Source organism: Acomys minous (assembly GCF_964271855.1).
Source record: "Acomys minous genome assembly, chromosome: 10".
Taxonomy (NCBI): Eukaryota; Metazoa; Chordata; class Mammalia; order Rodentia; family Muridae; genus Acomys; species Acomys minous.
The window spans coordinates 24,183,167-24,201,242 of record NC_140491.1 but is presented as its reverse complement, the minus strand read 5'-3'; the positions used below and the strand labels follow the sequence as shown (position 1 = coordinate 24,201,242).

Genomic DNA, 18,076 nt, shown 5'->3' with positions numbered 1-18,076 from the left:
TCCTCCATTCAGATGCCACAGGCCACACCTACCCGCCTGGCAGAGATGGTATTCTGAGGACACTCTCGCTGGTCCTCTTGAGGGAGCTGTGAAGTACTTGCTATATTGAACTGAGTGTGCAGGAAGCAAACACGTTCGTTCATTCTTTTCCCTAGTATCCAATCTTTATTGATGGCATAAAGTCAATGGGATCGTAACTCTGTAGATAGTGTTGGATAATCTTTGTGATTTGACAAAACCTTTGTCATAATTAGCTTCTGGCAGTCAGCTATAGTGTGGATTGGAAAGTGTTCTGAGAACTTTGTCACTTTTTTTTTTTTTTGGTGTCTCCTACTCTCTTGTCCTGCTTGTTTTGCCTACTGATAGTATTAAAACACCATGCCTGGCTTTCTGAGAAAACTGGGAATAGATCTACCTCCATAGCCAGTTATTCCACTCCTGGGCATATACCCAAAAGATGCTCCACCATACAACAAGGACATTTTCTCAACTATGTTCATAACAACTTTATTTGTAACAGCCAGAATCTGGAAACAGCCTAGATGCCCCTCAACTGAAGAACAGATAAAGAAATTATGGTATATTCACACAACAGAATACTACTTAGCAATTAAAACCAAGGAAATCTTGAAATTTGTAGGAAAACAGATGGAACTAGAAAAGATCATCCTTTGTGAGGTAATCCAGACCCACAAAGACATACATGGCATATATTCACTTATAAGTGGATATTAGCCACATATTACAGGATAAGCACTACAATACACAGATCTAAAGATGCTAAATAACAAGGAGGATCCTAGGGAGGATGTTTTATTTGCATCCAGAAGGGCAAATAGAATAGACACAGGAAGCAGCTGAAGAGAGGGAACAGGACAGGAGCCCAACATACATGTCCTCTGAAAGACTCCACCCAGCAGGGGATCAAAACAGATGCTAAGGCTCCCAGTCAAACTCTGGGTAGAACACTGGGAGTCCTATGGAAGAGTTGGGGGATAGAAGGATCCAAAGGGGGCAGGAACCCCACAAGGAGACCATCAAAGCCAACAAATCTGGGTCCAGGGGAACCTTCACAAACTGATGCGCCAAGCAAGGACAACGCATGGGAAGAAACTAGACTCCCTGTTCAGTTGTAGCTGATGGACAGTTTATTCTCCGAGTCGGGGCAGGGGCAGAATGGAGAGCTGGGACTGCCTCTGACGTGAACTCTGGTGCCCATTATTTGATCCTTTCCCCTTGATGAGGAGGTCTTGCTGGGCCACAGAGGAAGAGGATGCAGGTTATCCTGATGAGACCAGATAGGCTGGGGTCAGATGGTACGGGAGGAGGGATCCCCCTGTCAGAGGACTAGGGGAGGGTAATGGGGAGAAGAGGGAGGGAGGGTGGGAATGGGGGGGGAATACGTGACGGGATAACAATTGGGGCCTGGTGTGAGTACATTATAAAAAAAATCTAAAAATTAATTGAAAAACCCTCCCTGCCTGGCTGGGGAGATGGTTCAGTGGGTAAGAGTGTTTTCTGTGCAAGCATGAAGTCATGTGTTTGAGTGCCCAGTACTCACATGAAACTGGGTGTGGCCACAGGTGCACCTGTAACTCCCATTCTGTGAGGGGAAGAAATAGGAGAATCTCTGGGGTTGGCCTTATCAGCCTCACTCCAAGTTTAGTGAGAGACTCTGTCTCAGGGGTCAAATACAACCCAGAAGACCCCTGATGTTGCCATTAATCCTCCACATGCATGTCCATACATCCTCCCTCCCCTCCCACACACAACCTCCTGTCCCTGCTGTAGCTATGCTACTAGTAAAACCACCACAGACATCTTCATTTCATGCTTTGGCACAGGACTGGTCTCCCCTGCTTTGATGAGAGACCAATTTCCTCTTTCTCCAGTTTCCTCCTTTCATAGGCCCAATATTTGAAAACTGGTTGGTGTCATTGCCAAAATCATCATAGCTTCTTCCACACCCATAATCGCTTTCCTCATTGCTGAATCCATTGAAGCCATCTTCACAGCCATCCAACTCCCCGCTGCCACAGCTGCCATGGAGGCCACTGTGGACACTGAACAGTGCTACTTCCATTAGAGTCATAGCCGAGGTCACTACCATTTACTAGACAGTCCACTAGCATCTGCTTCCATTGGTTCCTCGAGTCACAGTAGAGAAACCTGTAGGGACTGAACTGGAATCACCCGGCCTGAGCAGAAAGGACCTCTACCCTCCAAGCCATCTCACCAGTCTCTAATCATCTTTTCTTAAATGTCCCACAGAGACCTTCAGCAACTTTCCCAAAGGAACGAGCTAGCAGGACCCTGAAGGAGCACACGGATCCAGACGGAGTGTCTCAGGACTCTGTTGCTTCTGCTATTTTCTTGATCCATCTTCAGGAACCAATCTAATCCCTTGATATCATTGTTGTGGTCCTTTCTTTTCACATCTACAAATAATCACCATTTATATTGAACTAAAATGGTTATTGTCACTAGTGACTGCTGGAACCATTAGATAAGAGATAGTTCATTATAAGATATGCTCAATGCTTGCACTTGTCAACACATAGAGAGTGGAGCTTATAAAGATCTACTGGGTAGAACATTTGCAAGTCAGCTCTGAAGGTACCCGAGCACTGGAGTATTACACTCATAGAGACTTCTGTTTGCAAAACTCAAGTTCAAAATCAAAGGGACTACAGATAAATACAATAATAATAAAATATAATAAAAATAAATACTATCCATCACAAGATAAAAATCAACTTCATGCACTCGTTCTTTTACTCATCTTCTCCCATTGTATTCTATTTTTAATTTAAAAATTTTTTTATTTAAGTAATTTATTCAGATTACATTTCAATTGTTATCCCCTCACTTCTAGCACTGTATTCTTAAGGCTGTTATTGTGATTTTTCTATAGGAAGAAAAAGATTAACATGATGTCTCCTGTCAAAGAGACTCTGTTCAAAGAGAAAGGGAGACAACCAGTGATAGTGCGTCCCATACTCACAGGTGACAGGCAAGTACTTCAAGGGCAGTTTGAAGAAACCTGTCCATCTTCAGTCTTATCAGTCTTATATTGCATTGAGGCCATGAACATTAAGACATTTGTTTTGGCGAGTGTTTTATAGAATGAGGTCTGAGGTCTCAGAGGAGGAACAGCCTACACTCGTGACTGGAAGACAGAGAAAGCTTAATAAAAGCATGGATATTTAGGTTGAATTCTAAAAAAATAAGTGGAAGTTGCCAGAGAGGAAGGGCATTCATTCCAAATGGAGACAGTGCGTGCCCAATGACAAAAAGGCCAAAAAAAAAAAAAAAAAAAAAAAAAAGAGGCAAGTGAACCATTGATGCAAGGCAAGGAAGGGTTGGTTGCTGGTTGTGTAAGTGCTACACGACAGAACACTAACAGATGCAGAGGGTGAGGGCATTGGCCTAAGCTCAGAGAAAGTTGGCATCAAAGGACAAAGTAATTGCAAAGACGTTTGAAGTTCTTCAACTTTATTTCATTTGGGATAAAATTCTTTAATTCTGAGAATTGGAAAATATGCCTTGGGATATTTGCTAGCTTGGGCAGTATGCTGCTTCCACTTATGGGAGAAGCACTATATAAATCTGGGTATAATTTTTTTTTATCATTTTTATGAAAGCCATTAGGAGAAAGACTTAGCCATCTCATATGGTCACGGTGTCTCTGAGAAAGTGTTTTGGCTAAATGTTTCTTATTGTACTAAAAAGAGATTTGACAATCTCTTCTGTGGATTCATCTTGGGCCACACCACTTAGGTACCCAGACAATTGCTTTTTTTCTTGCCGCTGTCATAACATGGAGAAGGAAAAAGAATCAGAGCTCCAATAAAGTATGATTTGAAAAATCTGCCCTTCATATAAATACATAGGGAAATGTTGCTTTGTTGTTCTTTTATGGGCATCAAAAATGAAAAGGACTAGGAATCTTACTGTATAGTTAGATAGTGTGTGTGTGTGTGTGTGTGTGTGTGTGTGTGTGTGTGTGTGTGTGTCCATGGCCAGCTCTAGAATCCCAACTCAGATCCTTATGCTTGTGCAAGCATTCTTATCCTCATGTTTCCAGCTCAATTTTTTCTTCCTTAAGGCTAGAAAAGGGACTCAACTCTACCTATAGATTTATAATCAGATATCTACTCTCACTTACTCATTGGAGCCTTTGCACTGGCTTCTCCTTACATTCTTCCTGGAGGTACTAAAGGGAGCCCCATCAGTGAAAATCTGAATAATATACTTATCCTGTTTTGTTTTGATAGATCTTGAATAAACCCTTGTATACCCCAGATATACTTGTGGGCACCTAAGATGCAAAATCATAAGAACTAGTGTTTCTGTTTAGAGACTGCAGCACTTATCCTATGAGGCAAGGGAGTCAAATAGGGCAGAAATGAGAGGAGAGATGCTGCGATCAACCAAGGAAGGCTAGGGAAGACATCTGGAGAAAGAAGCCAGGCTGAGGTAAGGCAAAAAAAAATACCAGAAAAACTACCAGAGTATATGTGCAAGGAGAAATGTGGTCCATTTGGAGAAAGCATGGAACAATGTGGTATCTCCTTACAGCCACAAATGGCTTCCAACACCTGGAGCAAAGAAAATACTGGTACGGGAAGAGAAAACATTGGTAGACAACAGAGGCCAGAGGTTCTCAATCTCAGCATCTGTGGATCACAGAAGCAGGGCTACCCATCAGGGTCCTGGCAAGAAACTGAAAAAACATCAACCTGAACAACAAAAGAGTCACGGAGCAGGTTCCGTGGATGATCGGGGATCTAAGCATAAAGAACCAGGAATACCCAGTACCACTCCTGGGGCTGAGGCTGCAGTAGAAGGGAAGGAAATTTGAGGCTGTGTACAAGGGTTGCCTGTAGAGAGAGTGTGTTAGAAAAGTTCCTATTGTGTCAGGCATTTGCACACGCCCCTTGCCTATCTTCCTCCCCTCCTTTCTGCCCACTGCCTTTGTGGTGGTTAATAGAGACTGTCTACTTGAAAAAGACCCTGATACCTATGGAAGATTCTCTAGATCATGTTAGCCTCTGGATGCACCATGGAGGGACTCTCTAGATTGGGTAAACTGAAATAGGAAGACCTTGCATTATAACCCTGCGCAGCACCATCCCATAGCCTGAGACCCTAAGCAAGGAGAAAGCAAGATGACCATGAGCACTCCTTGTTCTCAGATCCTGACCGTGGATGCCATGTGACCAGCTACCTAATATCCTCCGGCCCTGACTCCCCTGCCCGAAAGGGCTATTTCTTTGTACTGTGTCAGAAAATAAACCCCTTCTTCTTTAAGTAGCTTTTGTCAAGTATTTTGCTATAGCGACACGATGAGGAACTGATACAGTCTGGAAGTAGGAAAAACCAGCCAAGAGCCAGTGGGGAAATGTGCCCTAAGAGGGTAGGGTCAGACCTCAAGATGAAGGCTTCTTCCTTAAGGGCCATATGTCCGAAGTGCATATGAGTCAGCCCTGAATTTCATGGAGATAGGCAGGACCTCAGTTAAGAGATTTCAAACCACAAGTACGTTGTGAGACATGACATTTAGATACATATTACAAACAGGCGAGTGCCGTTATGAGAAGGGTCACATAATCCTGGAGCTGTTTTCCTACATTCCCATTCATGAAAACTATCTTTGGCTCAATGAGTAAAGATATCTATGGCCAAGGCTGATGACCTGAGTTCAATTCTCAGGACGCACATGACAGAAGGAGAGAACAGACACTCGTGTGCTGTCCTCTGAGCTTTATATCATATGCTCACACACAGAGGGATACACACTGAAGTATAATTTTAAAACACCCACCTTCTTAGATTTTTAAATCTATAACTAGTCTTCTGAAAGCCTCTGGGTTAATTATTAGAGGCATAAAATGGTTCGAGGGAATTTCGCTGAGTTTTCCTGAGTGACTCATGGGGCTCAGGTGAGGGACTGGAGAGGAGATAATGTCAGTGGAGGACCAGAGAGGTTGAAGGGCAGCACGTGCAGAGCACTTGTAGAAGCCTGCCATTTGAGGCCCCACACAGCTGCCTTTTGCACAGGCTGTAGACAGGATCCATTAGAAATTCACAAAACAATGGATCCGGACTTCAAAGTGATGTTCTTCGACCACCGATGCCAGCACTCTCTTCACAAACACCACCATGTCTTTGTGCACATGCAATTTCAGCACATTTCAAAGCTCCCTTTAGAGAATAGGCAAAAATATCTCTTCCTTTATCCCTCTGCTGGTCCCAAATTCCATGTGTCAAGGGCTGTATCTCAGCCACGCCCAGTCTCTGAAGCATTTCTGGGAAAATCAACTTTACATGAGACACTGTGTAATCTTTAGTTTTACATTAACTGTTGCACAAATAAGGACTTTATAATTTTTTTTTGTCTAGGCCCCAGCTGTTTAAAGTGCTTCTGTAACAAGACAACAAAAACTTGTTTTTACAGGCTCCTAAGGAAGGAAACAGCTGTAGTATAAAGAGATATTTCTTCTCAGAAATATACAATAAATTACTATCTAAAATAATGCGAAAATGAGGCATATAAATTTTCTTTTACCTGTTCTAGTTCAAGAGCCATATGAGAAACTTCTGGAAAACGTTGTCACCCCTGGATTCTTGTGTTGCCATGGAATCCAGTTCTTCCTCACATGCTTCACCTGAAAGATCACCAAGGCAACTATGATAGGAGAAAGAATCATGTTCACGACATGACAATTTCCACATGCTAGTAAGAGCCAGCTCTAAATGGCCAAGTCAACGTTAAGCCAGATGCTTCCATAGGCTTGTCCTGCATCACTGAAGCTGCTGCTGAGCTCCTAGGGACTCTTTGAAGCATTTGCTCTACAAACTCCTCCTGAGCTTCCCTGTAATGATTCAAACTAAAAGAACAGACACAAGCTGTGGGCTTAGCCTGGTTCACTGTCATGTTTCTTTTGACTGTTTCATACTTGTACATAGTGAATTCTGATGATTCTCATCCCACCCTTGTCTATCTCCTTCCTTCCTCTGCACACTCATCCTCTTCCTTACCAAACTCACAGCTTTTTGTTTTGTTTGCATCCCTGAGTTTGACCAAGGCCATCTGTATGGCCTTGGGATTGGAACTATCCGTTGGTGCCTGGTGGGCTCACTAGTGGCTACACAGCTGAACACAATGGTCCTCCCTCTCCCAGAGCCTCTAAACATCTAACAGCTCTGCAGTAAGGGCTCGGCCCCTGAGCCCCACTCCCACCCGTGACTAAACATTGAGAACTGACCTGCTCAGTCCCAGTGTAAGTACTTGCAGCTGCTGCGATTTCAAGATTGTGTTCATTGAAAACAGAGACTTTTCTCATTAGGGTGCGAGTACCTTTTGTTGTGCTAGGCACGTGGAGTGATGCAGCAAGGAAGGTTCTAGTTCAATGTTGTAACCAGATGTTAGAACCTACAACGCATGTAAATCCTTCTCATCACGACTGTTTTCTACCTACCTCTAAAAGTTCCAAAACCCTTCCTCCTGACTCTAGTCTTGTTTCATGGACCGAAATTCTTCCTTCCATGTGGTATACTTGCTCATCTAATAACCAGTGATACTGCATATCGTATGTCCCTTCCTCACATTTATCTTCTGGAGTTCTCACACCAGACTCAAGATACCCTGAACCAGGAACCAGCCAGTGCCATTATGTCTTTCAGATTTTTTTTTTTACATACATTATAGTGTTGATGTGCTTTGACTACATAAGCTGATAACAGTGTTGACAAAATTCAGAAGACATTCCTTATGAAGGCCAACACAACCTGTCAGTAGAGCCAAGAATCTGTAAAAGGTCTTTGATTAGCACAGGTTCAAGTATCCTATGTAAAGGGGAAGTGTCAGCATTGTATATGTTGCTTCCCCTGGTTGTAATTTCTCTTTCCAGCCATTCTTGTGAGGACTCAGATTCAAAATCCAGCCATCGCCCTGTAGCAGTTTTCTTTTGTGTCATTGTAACAAAAGCACTTAGCGGAAATAACGAACAGGAGAATTTATTTGGGCTCATGGTTTCAGAGAGTTGTTTGGTCCCACACATTTGGGGAGATGACATGGTGGCAGGAATGCGCAGCAGGTGGACGCTGGTCCCTTTATGGCTGACTAGGGAATGGCCAGGGATTATGTGGCTAGACGAACAATGCTGCCCAGTGACCTAAGTCTTCTAGTCAGGCCTTACTGTACTTTCACAACTTCCTAAAATTACCTGCAGAACCTGGGGGCCGACCACTCATCAAGAGCGTCTGCAGTACGTTCCATATTTACACTTGAGCAGAGTTGCTATTCTTTTCTTTTGTTCTAGAACATACACAAAAGTAGAAACTGTATCAATGACTCCCCATGTCTAGCTCACTTCAACACCATCACCTCATAGTCAAGTTTCCTTTTCTCTTAAAGAATAAGCCACACAAGCAGTTCAGACATAATCCAAAGGACCACGAGGAGGCACTGGCAGGTAAAGGAATGATGGCAGTCAGATTTGTTTTTGAGCCAAAGTCTCTCTGATCTTTGAGTTGAAGCTAGATGAGAAAGGAGCAAGACTAACGTCAGGAAAGTAGATGAAGTCATATAGTACAAAACTGGAAGCAAGCAATTCTAGCCGTACTGCAGTACAAGCAGAGTTTATGCTGAAAAGAATGTTGTTTATAATGCATTGGTAATTAAACTTGACCCTCCATTCACCATGCTCCACTGACCTTCAGATGGAAGGACTTAGCAGATGTGTGTTGTTATTTTAATGAACACTATTTACACACACACATACACACACACACACACACACACACACACACACACACAAGCAAATCTACATGGTTGTTTAAGAGTCATTACCATGGGTGCTCACACTTCCAGCATAAAAGCGCCAGTGAATGCTTCTCACAGCTACTTTGCTTTCTTGTTGAGGCTATTCAAATGTCAGTAGTTTTAGCACCAAGCTTAACCTTTACAAGTTTGCACCAAAGTTTCCCCAACACAGCCTTGCTCACTGTCCCTTCCAGTGGGACATGTATTAAACATACAAAGAGTCTTGGCATCAACATTAGACTGCCTCTGCGACACCCTCCATATCTCAGTGCTTGCAGTTAGCCAGTGAGGCTTGCCCGCAACGAAATGCTAAGCAAGGAACAGTCACTAGCTTCCTCACTTGCTGCACAGGATATTTAGGGAAAGTGTACTGAAGGGCACGTGAATCAATAGGGATCGGGATTGAAGAAAATGAAGAATCTGTTTCCATTCCATCTCTAGTCTGAACAGAGAGAAAGCCCACCAAACAAATAATAGATGAAATGGTGCTTAGTGCTATAGAGAAGAATTAATCCTGAAGCGAAGCCCAGGCTGCAGAGAAGTGGCAGGAATCTATATGCCTGGGGCCCACAGAGAGTGAGGAGATCCTATTTTATGTGACTAATGAGGAAAGAGCCTCAGTTCTTTTGTTTGTTTTTGTTTTGTTTTTTACTTCAGAAATACTGACAGAAACTGATCTAAATGGCAACAAGATACAGATGGTTGTTATTTGTGGTGTCCATGTTTGTGACTTTGCCTGCTAGGTAAAATTCATTTCTAACCCCCCACCCCCATGCTGTGGTTTCTTTTCTGTTGCTGTGATAAAAACACTCTAACCAAAAGAAACTTAGGGGAGGAAAGGGCTCACCTGGCTTACAATTCTAAAGGAAGGAACCCGAAGCTTCTGCTTCAAGTTCAGGATGTGGCTTGACGGTTCCCTGACCTAGGTTCATGCTCAGCTAGTTTTCTCATTCATCCTAAGACCACCTGCCCAGGAACAGTGCTCACTGAAATGGGTTGGATACTCACATATCAGTTAATCAAAACAATCACCCCACACGCATGTCCACAGGCCTATCTGATATAACCCCTCAACCAAGATCCTTCTTAGGTGATTGTAGGCTGAATCAATTTGACAAATCCATTTTTGTGGCACTTTCAAGGTCACATAAGGACTTGTGCAGAGTACTGAAACATTTGAGTCCAGGTCCCCTGAAGTGATGTTTGTCCTGCTGCCTCTGCTCTTGTCTTATGAACAGATGTCATTTTAGCTATTTAACAAAGAAAAAATAATTGAAGCCAATTGCACTGGAGATGTGCTATTTAAAATGGACCTAAAGTACATTGCCTAAGGGCTGGCTAGTAGAGATGCTCATTGCCTATGGGCTAGTTAGTATAGATGCACAGTGCCTAAGGGCAGGCTAGTAGAGATGCTCATTCCTTATGGGTTGGCTAGTAAGGATACACACTGCCTATGGGCTGGCTAGTAGAGAGAAAGTTATCCATAGATTAGCTAGTAAAGACACACATAGCCTATGGGCAAGCTAGTAGAGATGCACATTGCCTGTGGGCTAGCTAGCATAGATGCTATGATGTACCTTATAGAGAAAGTACATGTGTTAGATTAATATGTCAATAATCAACGATGTAGTATAGCAACCTGTGGTTTGCAAACCCTTTGGGGTTTGAATGACTCTTTCACAGGGGTGACCTCAGGCCACTGGAAAACATAGATATTTACATTATAATTGATAACTATCAAAATTACAGTTGTAAAGTAGCAATGAAAATAATTTTATGGTTGGGGGTCAACACAACATGAAAAACTGTATTCAAGAGTCACAGCATTAGGGAGGCTGAGAACCATTGCCAGAAAGTGTGTTTTTAAGGGGAATGGAGAGATAGATAGTTTGGTGGTTAAGAACACTTAATGGCTCTTGCAAAAGACCCAGGTTCCATCCAATACCCACATGCTGCTTCACAACCATCTATACCCATTACAAAGGGGCTCTTGACTTCTGTATGCACACATAGTGAATATATCTACACTTAGATATACACACGTACATAAAATAAAACATATAATTGTTTATAGCTGTACCTTTAAATGAAGACACACACACACACACACACACACACACACACACACACACACACAAAATTTATATGTTGGTGAGTTGACAAAAAGGAAACCTGATCCCATGTTTTACCTGAAAGGAATGGTTCTGTCTGTGCTCCTTTTCCCCTTTCTGAAGTGACTTCATGGAACAAGTGCAGACAATACTGAGGACCAACTGCACTGCCTCCATTCTCTTCCTGGCTGAAAGGAAGCTTTATTTATTTATTTTTTTTTTGAAAAGCCACACACCTTTGAGATAAGCAGATCCAGATCTTAACCTGTGTTCTGCTGTTTATATCTATGCACTTTGGGATCAGGTTGTTAATCTTATTGGTCTCAGTTTTATGAACTGTAAAACAGATGTAATGGCACCCACCTTGCAAGGTCATTGTAAAGGATAAATGCAATAACACGTGGATACCAATTTGAGGGCACATAGTAGGTAACACTTAAGTTGAATCTGTTTAAAATATCTCAATTTTCTCTTTGGCTATACTTTGCTATCGCAAATTGTATAATGGAAAATGATCACTTGCATGCATATTTTAAACCAATCAATTTTTAATTGAAAACTATTGCATGCCTCTAATGCAGAAATAAAAAGTTACAAAGAGCTACTTCACAGATTTTCCTCTAAAAAGTAATAGATAAGTCCATGGTATATGTTTCTAGAAGATTTATGTATAAGGCTAGTATTTGTGTATATAAATACTTCCAGAGGGGAATTTTACTTAAAACACATAACCCTTCATCTTACATTAGTTACCTTTTTCATTCCTATGACAAAAACTACCTGACTGCAACAAACTGAGAGAGGAAGGTTTTATTTTGACTCATGATTTCAGAGGACTCAATATGGGAGACAGCTCACATTCAGAGCATAACAATTCTTCAGAATTTAAAACCAATGCCTTGAGCAATTCTAGCTTGGAATTTGGTTTAAGCTCTATCTCACTGTTGCTGGGAGCAACAGAAAGACTTGGTGATTGGATATGAATCTCTGATGGCTATAAAAAATAAGTGACATCATGAAATTCACATGAGGTAACCTAGATGCAGAAAGCCAAATGTCATAGATTCTCTCTTCTTTGTGGATCCTAGCACCCAACCTTTAGATTTGTGTATAAAAGCTGTAGGAGCCACAGAAACCAGGAAAGTAGAAAGGGACTGTATGGGTTGGGGAGGGGAGAAGAAGCTCCAGATGGGTGAATAGTAGGATGCAAGTGCTACAAAGGGAGAAATATGGAAAATGGGGGGCGGGAGTACTTTATCAGGGAATGGAAATAAAGATAAAATAAATGGGAGAGAGAATTGAGACAACACCAAGGATGTACTAAAAATAGGTTTGAAACATATTATTCTATAAGCTTACACACAGACAGACAGAGGGTGTGTGTGTGTGTGTGTGTGTGTGTGTGTGTGTGTGTGTGTGTGTGTGTGTGTGTGTGTGTGTCTGGCGGGAGGAGTTATCACATAAGGAGATCATATTCCTCTCAACAGCTATAGACTATCTAACAAAAACCCAATGCCAGGGACAGAAAACCTTCCTTCAGGTTGGTGTTAGAGGGAGGGGGATACAAGGGACTCTCAAAATAATTTAGGCTATTTACAATCGTCCTCAGTTACCTCCCAGAGTTACTGCTGGATTCTAGACTTAGGATTTGGAGAAATCAAGCTGGAATAGACCTGGAAGCCTCCTCCTTGAGGAATAGCTCAAACAGCACCAAAAGTACCTGTGCAGGCTACAAAGGGAGGAAGGCAATCACTAGTGATACCTAGCTGTAAAGCCTATGGGTCACAGTGACCATCCAAGCAAGATATTTCAAAAGGTGCAATACTGGCATTTTTATATTGGGGTAACCTACAGCTGTTTAATTATGCCTAAGGCCCTTTTGAGTAGGAAGAGAACCTGAGGACTCAGGCAACTGATGCTATAGAATGTCTTCCAGACATGATAGGGATACTGCATCCATGAAGTTTCAACCATATGGTTGCCTGATGACCTACCAGTCAACATGTCCATTTGGATGGGGCACATTGCCCAAGTCTCTACCATTAGGTGAACTGCTAAGGCAACTAATGGCTGCAGAGAAAGGGGGTGGGTTGAGAATCAGTCCCCTCCCACCCAGGGACAAGCGAGATGGACTTTCAAATAGCAAAGAGTCAGCCCTTGTACATACAAACAACACTAAATGGACTCAGTAGGCTGTGTGTGTGTGTGTGTGTGTGTGTGTGTGTGTGTGTGTGTCCATGTCCATGTGAGTCTGTGTCTGTGTATGCTCATGTGTGTCAGTGTGTGTCATGTCTATGTGTGTGTTTCTGTCTGTCTGTCTGTCTGTCAGTATGTGTCTGTGTGTGTGTGTGTGTGTTTATAAAATAAGAGTTCATAAGTTTAAAAGAGAGTTGCGGGTGGAGTGAGAGTTGGAAGGTGGAGAGGAAGAGTAGAAATGATGTAAATATAGTACTCTTGGATGAATTTCTCAGAGTAATAAATACTTGAAAATTTTTAATGATTGGTTGATGGATTCTTTTATTTGTTGGGATAGCTGAGAGAGTTACTAAGAAACAATGACATCAGCAACACTTTCTCCATTTACTATCTCTAGGTGTTTCCAGAAATTCATATATGAGTTGTCCCAGATGCTGGGGCCCAGGAAGGGGGTTGAGAAGGCAGGAGCCATACACCCTTTCTGGGGAGGAAGCATTGTCTTTTTGGTAGGAAGATGCAGTGGACTATTATAGCATTTCCCCTCTAAGTTCCACAAAGTAGGGGCCAGGACCTGTGAGTATCTAGGCAGTAGATCCTAGGAGCTGACAAAACCCCAGTACTGTCCCCAAAGTACATTATGAAGGAGAGGACCTGTTCTGTTGGGAAAGTGAGCTTTACAGCAGAGATACCATCGTCACCAAGTAAAAATGAGTGAACTATTAAAGGAAATAATGTGCCATTTCTTATCTCCAAATACTGCTGCCAAATTAAATCCCTGCTATTTTACTGTGAAATGAAGGTTCAATAATAAGAGTTAATTGAGGAAGGCTCAAGGGACAGAGCTATCCTTATCAATTAGTTATATGCAGCAGGGTATGCAGACTCATGTCTGTAATCCTAGTATTTGGGAGGCTGAGACAGGAGGATTGACACAAGGCTAGCTTGGGCTACAAAGTAAGTTCCAGGTCAGACTGGATTGCCAAGTAAAGTTTCTCACATAAACAAATGGACAGGCAAGCAAACAAACATGTGCAAAAGTCCAACAAGGAGACTATGAAAGGATGTGACAGCAGCCTCTATGATCGCTTACTACAGGACACATACAAGAGTGAGGTCTTCATTTTAACAACTCAAAATGGCTCCAACTGTGAGTTCAGGGTAGGTTAGTCAAGAAAGAAAAGGTATGAAATGATGGATGCATTTTACATAAATTTTTTTTGGCAGAACTGTAGATAAAGTCATAAAGGAGGGTCAGTGGAGGTTAGGGTAAAATGATCCTTAGAAGCACATGACAACTGTCCAGGAGGTAATGGCACCTTTAACTAGAAATGGGACAATGCCACATGAGGAACTTGAAACATAGCAAATACTCTGGCCAGACCTGGGGACATTTCTACTATGTAAGGTAAGATAACACATATGCCATGGTGACTCCTTGAGAGGCACTGTTCCCTGAGATAAAGATTCTTATCTTAGACAGGAGACATTATTTTGGCAGCATTGAAAATGAGATGCTATTGAGACACATGGCTAAAGATGAAGAGTTGGGCATGTGATACAAGAATCTGTGAACTGTACAGAGGCAAGCAAAGGTTTTCCTGTCTTCAGAGTTTGAGTTCCTCTTACATTCTTGGCTTTCATAATGATGATGATGATGATGATGATGATGATGATGATGATGATGATGGTGATGGTGATGATGGTGATGGTGATGGTGAAAGTAATGGTGAGGGTGATGGGAACTGTTGATCAGTGATTGTTCTAGGCACATGGATACACAATTTTATTTAACCGTTATGATAACACTGTATGTTTGCTTGATATCCTATTTTATGGTTGAGAAACCAAAGCCCAAGAACACATAGCCAATCAGTCTCAGAGACAAGAATCCACATACACATGGTTTGTCCCTAAAATGGGAACTTTGGTCATACTTAAATTGTAGTGTTATTGTGATGGTCAGATTTGCTACAATAATAAGTGATATTTGTGACGCACCTATTACACACTAGACACTGTTTTACCACTTAGTTTTATTTGTTCTTTGGTGATGCTGGGAGTCAAACCCAGAGACTTGTGTATGTTTGGTAACTTCTCTACCTTCGTGCAATAAGGCCAGTCATAGACACCATTTAAAAGGATCTTTCATTTAATTCGTTCAACATGATTTTACAATAATGGTATTTCTAGCCCCATTTTAGGGCTGAGAAAATAAAGGTGCAGAGAACTTAAGTAATGTCCTATGGCTGTGAGTTGAAGGTTAAGAGTAGATTCTGAGATATCAAGATCCAGAGTCCATGGTCTGAATACTATGTGAAACCAATTGTTTCAGATTTGTAAACTGACTAAGACAACTGTATACATGATAACCATCTCAGGACTTAACCAAGAACATTGATCCAGTACAAAAAATAAGGACTAAAATCCACACTCACATGATAGGCTCAGGGTTGAAGTGAAAGAACATCTATCGGGAAGCACACAGCACACACTCAAAGTGTTAAATGAGTTAACATGTGGGTGAGTTTTAGGTAAGAGTAGGAAATTGATCAGAATGAGAGAGGATCTGCCAATATCTCTCACATGTGCTGTCATTTTCCTTCTTGGTCTCAGTTCACGCATTTTCAAACGTGTTGGGTGAACCAGTAAAGCTGCTAATGGGGATGAGATATGACTCAGTGGGTAGGGCAATTGCCTGGCACTCACAGAGCCTCAACAAAGCAGGCCCTAGGCATGGGGTTCATTCCTATAACCCCAAATATTAGGAGGTGGAGTCAGGAGGATCAGGAGTTCATGGTCATTCTTGATATTACTTCATGTTTTTAAGGCAGCCTTGGGGAAATGAGACTCTATCTCAAAACATAGCAAAATTCAGATGGTATACAACTGGCACCCTCATACTTTGATTCTGTTTCTTGACAGGTAACTAATCACCACAGTCACCTTGTACTTAGAACTCACCAGTGACATCATTCAAGATTCAACCAGTTAGCTAACTCTGAGCTCCTGGATCCTCGAAGTTCCTTACAGTTCTGCCATCTCACTGTTATCTGTAATAAGAAGTCTTGATGTCTTAAGGTCTTCGTTGGGTCCGTTGCTTCCCAATGTCTTCACTCAAACTCCAAGTCTAGAGCCTTGGGCTGGTGGACCAAGGTTCTCTTCAGGTTACAAGACAAGAATAGGAAACACATGAAGAAGGGAGTTGAACTCCTTCAGGCATCTGACATTGATACTGCCGCAGTAACTGGAGGCCACGTGCAGCTGTCAGCAGCATCCTTAATGAGAGGCCTTCCCACATTCCCTTACATTCCCAGAGTTCTCAGGAGGAATCGGCCTTTTCTGCTGTTCTTGTCAGCATTTTGCTCTCTTGCATTTGTTTCCTGTCAGTTTGTCCACAGCTGCTATCAACCTGGACCAAACAAACAAAATGTAAGGGGGTCTTGCTGACTCCTTCAACCCTTGTGACCCCTAAGGGTGTCTAGCCTGTCCATCTCTTGTGTCTTCTCCGAGCAGCTGTGTAATAGGACTTTAAAAAGCATTTCGACTAGACACACGTTTTAAACAGCTCTGGAGCTGCTTTCCACCATCTGTTTTTAAGCACTTCCACCAGCAAAAAATGCCTTTGAGCATCATTTCAAATCCTCCTCCCACACCCCTCTCAACACCGAGTCAAGACCTATCACCAGCTCTAATCGAACTAAGAATAACAGTATTTATAATACAATTGTATGGGTGAAGACACCAGTCCAGCAAAGTGGGCACTGCCGATGGCCACCAGCTACTATCCCAAGCACAGTGGGCCAATCATGTGATAGGGATTTGGCAAAGCTGGCTGGATTCCACGTGCTCTCCAGGACCATCACTATTTTGATCCCAGGTTTCTTTATCTATTAAATGCTTCCACGGGTGCCATTTCCTCACCTGCGACAGTAGCAAGGCTCAGTATGACCTGAAGAGAAGTGGTTGGCAAAGAACAATGGGAAGTAAAAAACATCTTTGTTGTCCTTATCTTGAGGAAAGAAATGCAATGACTTACCAAGGTCTTCAGGATCTCCTGGGGCTCTATTAATTAGAAACTGGGCATGAAACACCTCTGGTGTCTGAGTGGGAGACAAACACTGTTTTTTGGGTCTTTTCAGATGGTCCCAGGAAGTTGTGACATTCAGGATGATACAGAGAAGCCCCTCTTTCATGTCTTCCCTCTAACAGTGTGTCAGCTCTCTTCTTCAAAGTCCATAGGAGAACAGTGACTTCTCATCTTCTGAGGTGTAATGTTTGGAGTAAATCCTATCAGCTTTGTCCTGTTTGCTCTGTTGGCTTGGAACAAGGCCAGTTCCAATTCTACTCAAGACAAGAGGTGTGATTCCTTGAGTGTCAATGTAGAATTCTGCCTGTTACAAACAGACCACATTCCTATCTGCCTGTAAGAATCCTGATTCCTTAGCAGCCAGCCTCACCCAGGAAGAATTGCCTAAGGGCACTGCCTGGCCTCTGTGGCCTCCAATCAATAAATCTTGAAATATTTGATGATAGTATTATATAGAGAATGTGTGGATTTTTATGGTTGTAGTAATCATGATAATGGCAACATCAGTGATGAGTTTGGCCATTTATAAAGGTCTTCTTTCTGTCCTTTTGTTTGATCCTTACAGCAACTAACAAGGAGACTGTTTTTGCTCTTTCTGCTTAATGTGAGGAAACTAGATCTCAGGAAAGCTTAACAGCATAGCCGAGGAGGCCCATCTAGGAAGTGCGTCTCCAAGATCAGACCTGAGTTCTTGTCTCCAGGAGTGTGTATGCAAAAATCCAACAAATGTACATTTTTCATGACAAAGGTAGTAACTACGCATGGATTAAAGACTCGGAACTATATTAGCAGTGCAGTAGTAAAGGGTTTTGCAGAAACTCTGGTCTAGCCCAGGAGGATTTCATACAGAAG

The 18,076-nt window shown here is 42.3% G+C and overlaps 1 long non-coding RNA gene across 1 annotated transcript; it reads left to right on the top strand.

The window, feature by feature from the left end:
* Window positions 1-2,913: 2,913 nt before the first annotated feature.
* Window positions 2,914-16,983, top strand: LOC311606912. Its single transcript, XR_014782463.1, has 3 exons — window positions 2,914-3,013; window positions 6,581-6,880; window positions 16,060-16,983. It is a non-coding gene; the product is annotated as an uncharacterized lncRNA (long non-coding RNA).
* The last annotated feature ends 1,093 nt before the right edge of the window (window positions 16,984-18,076 follow it).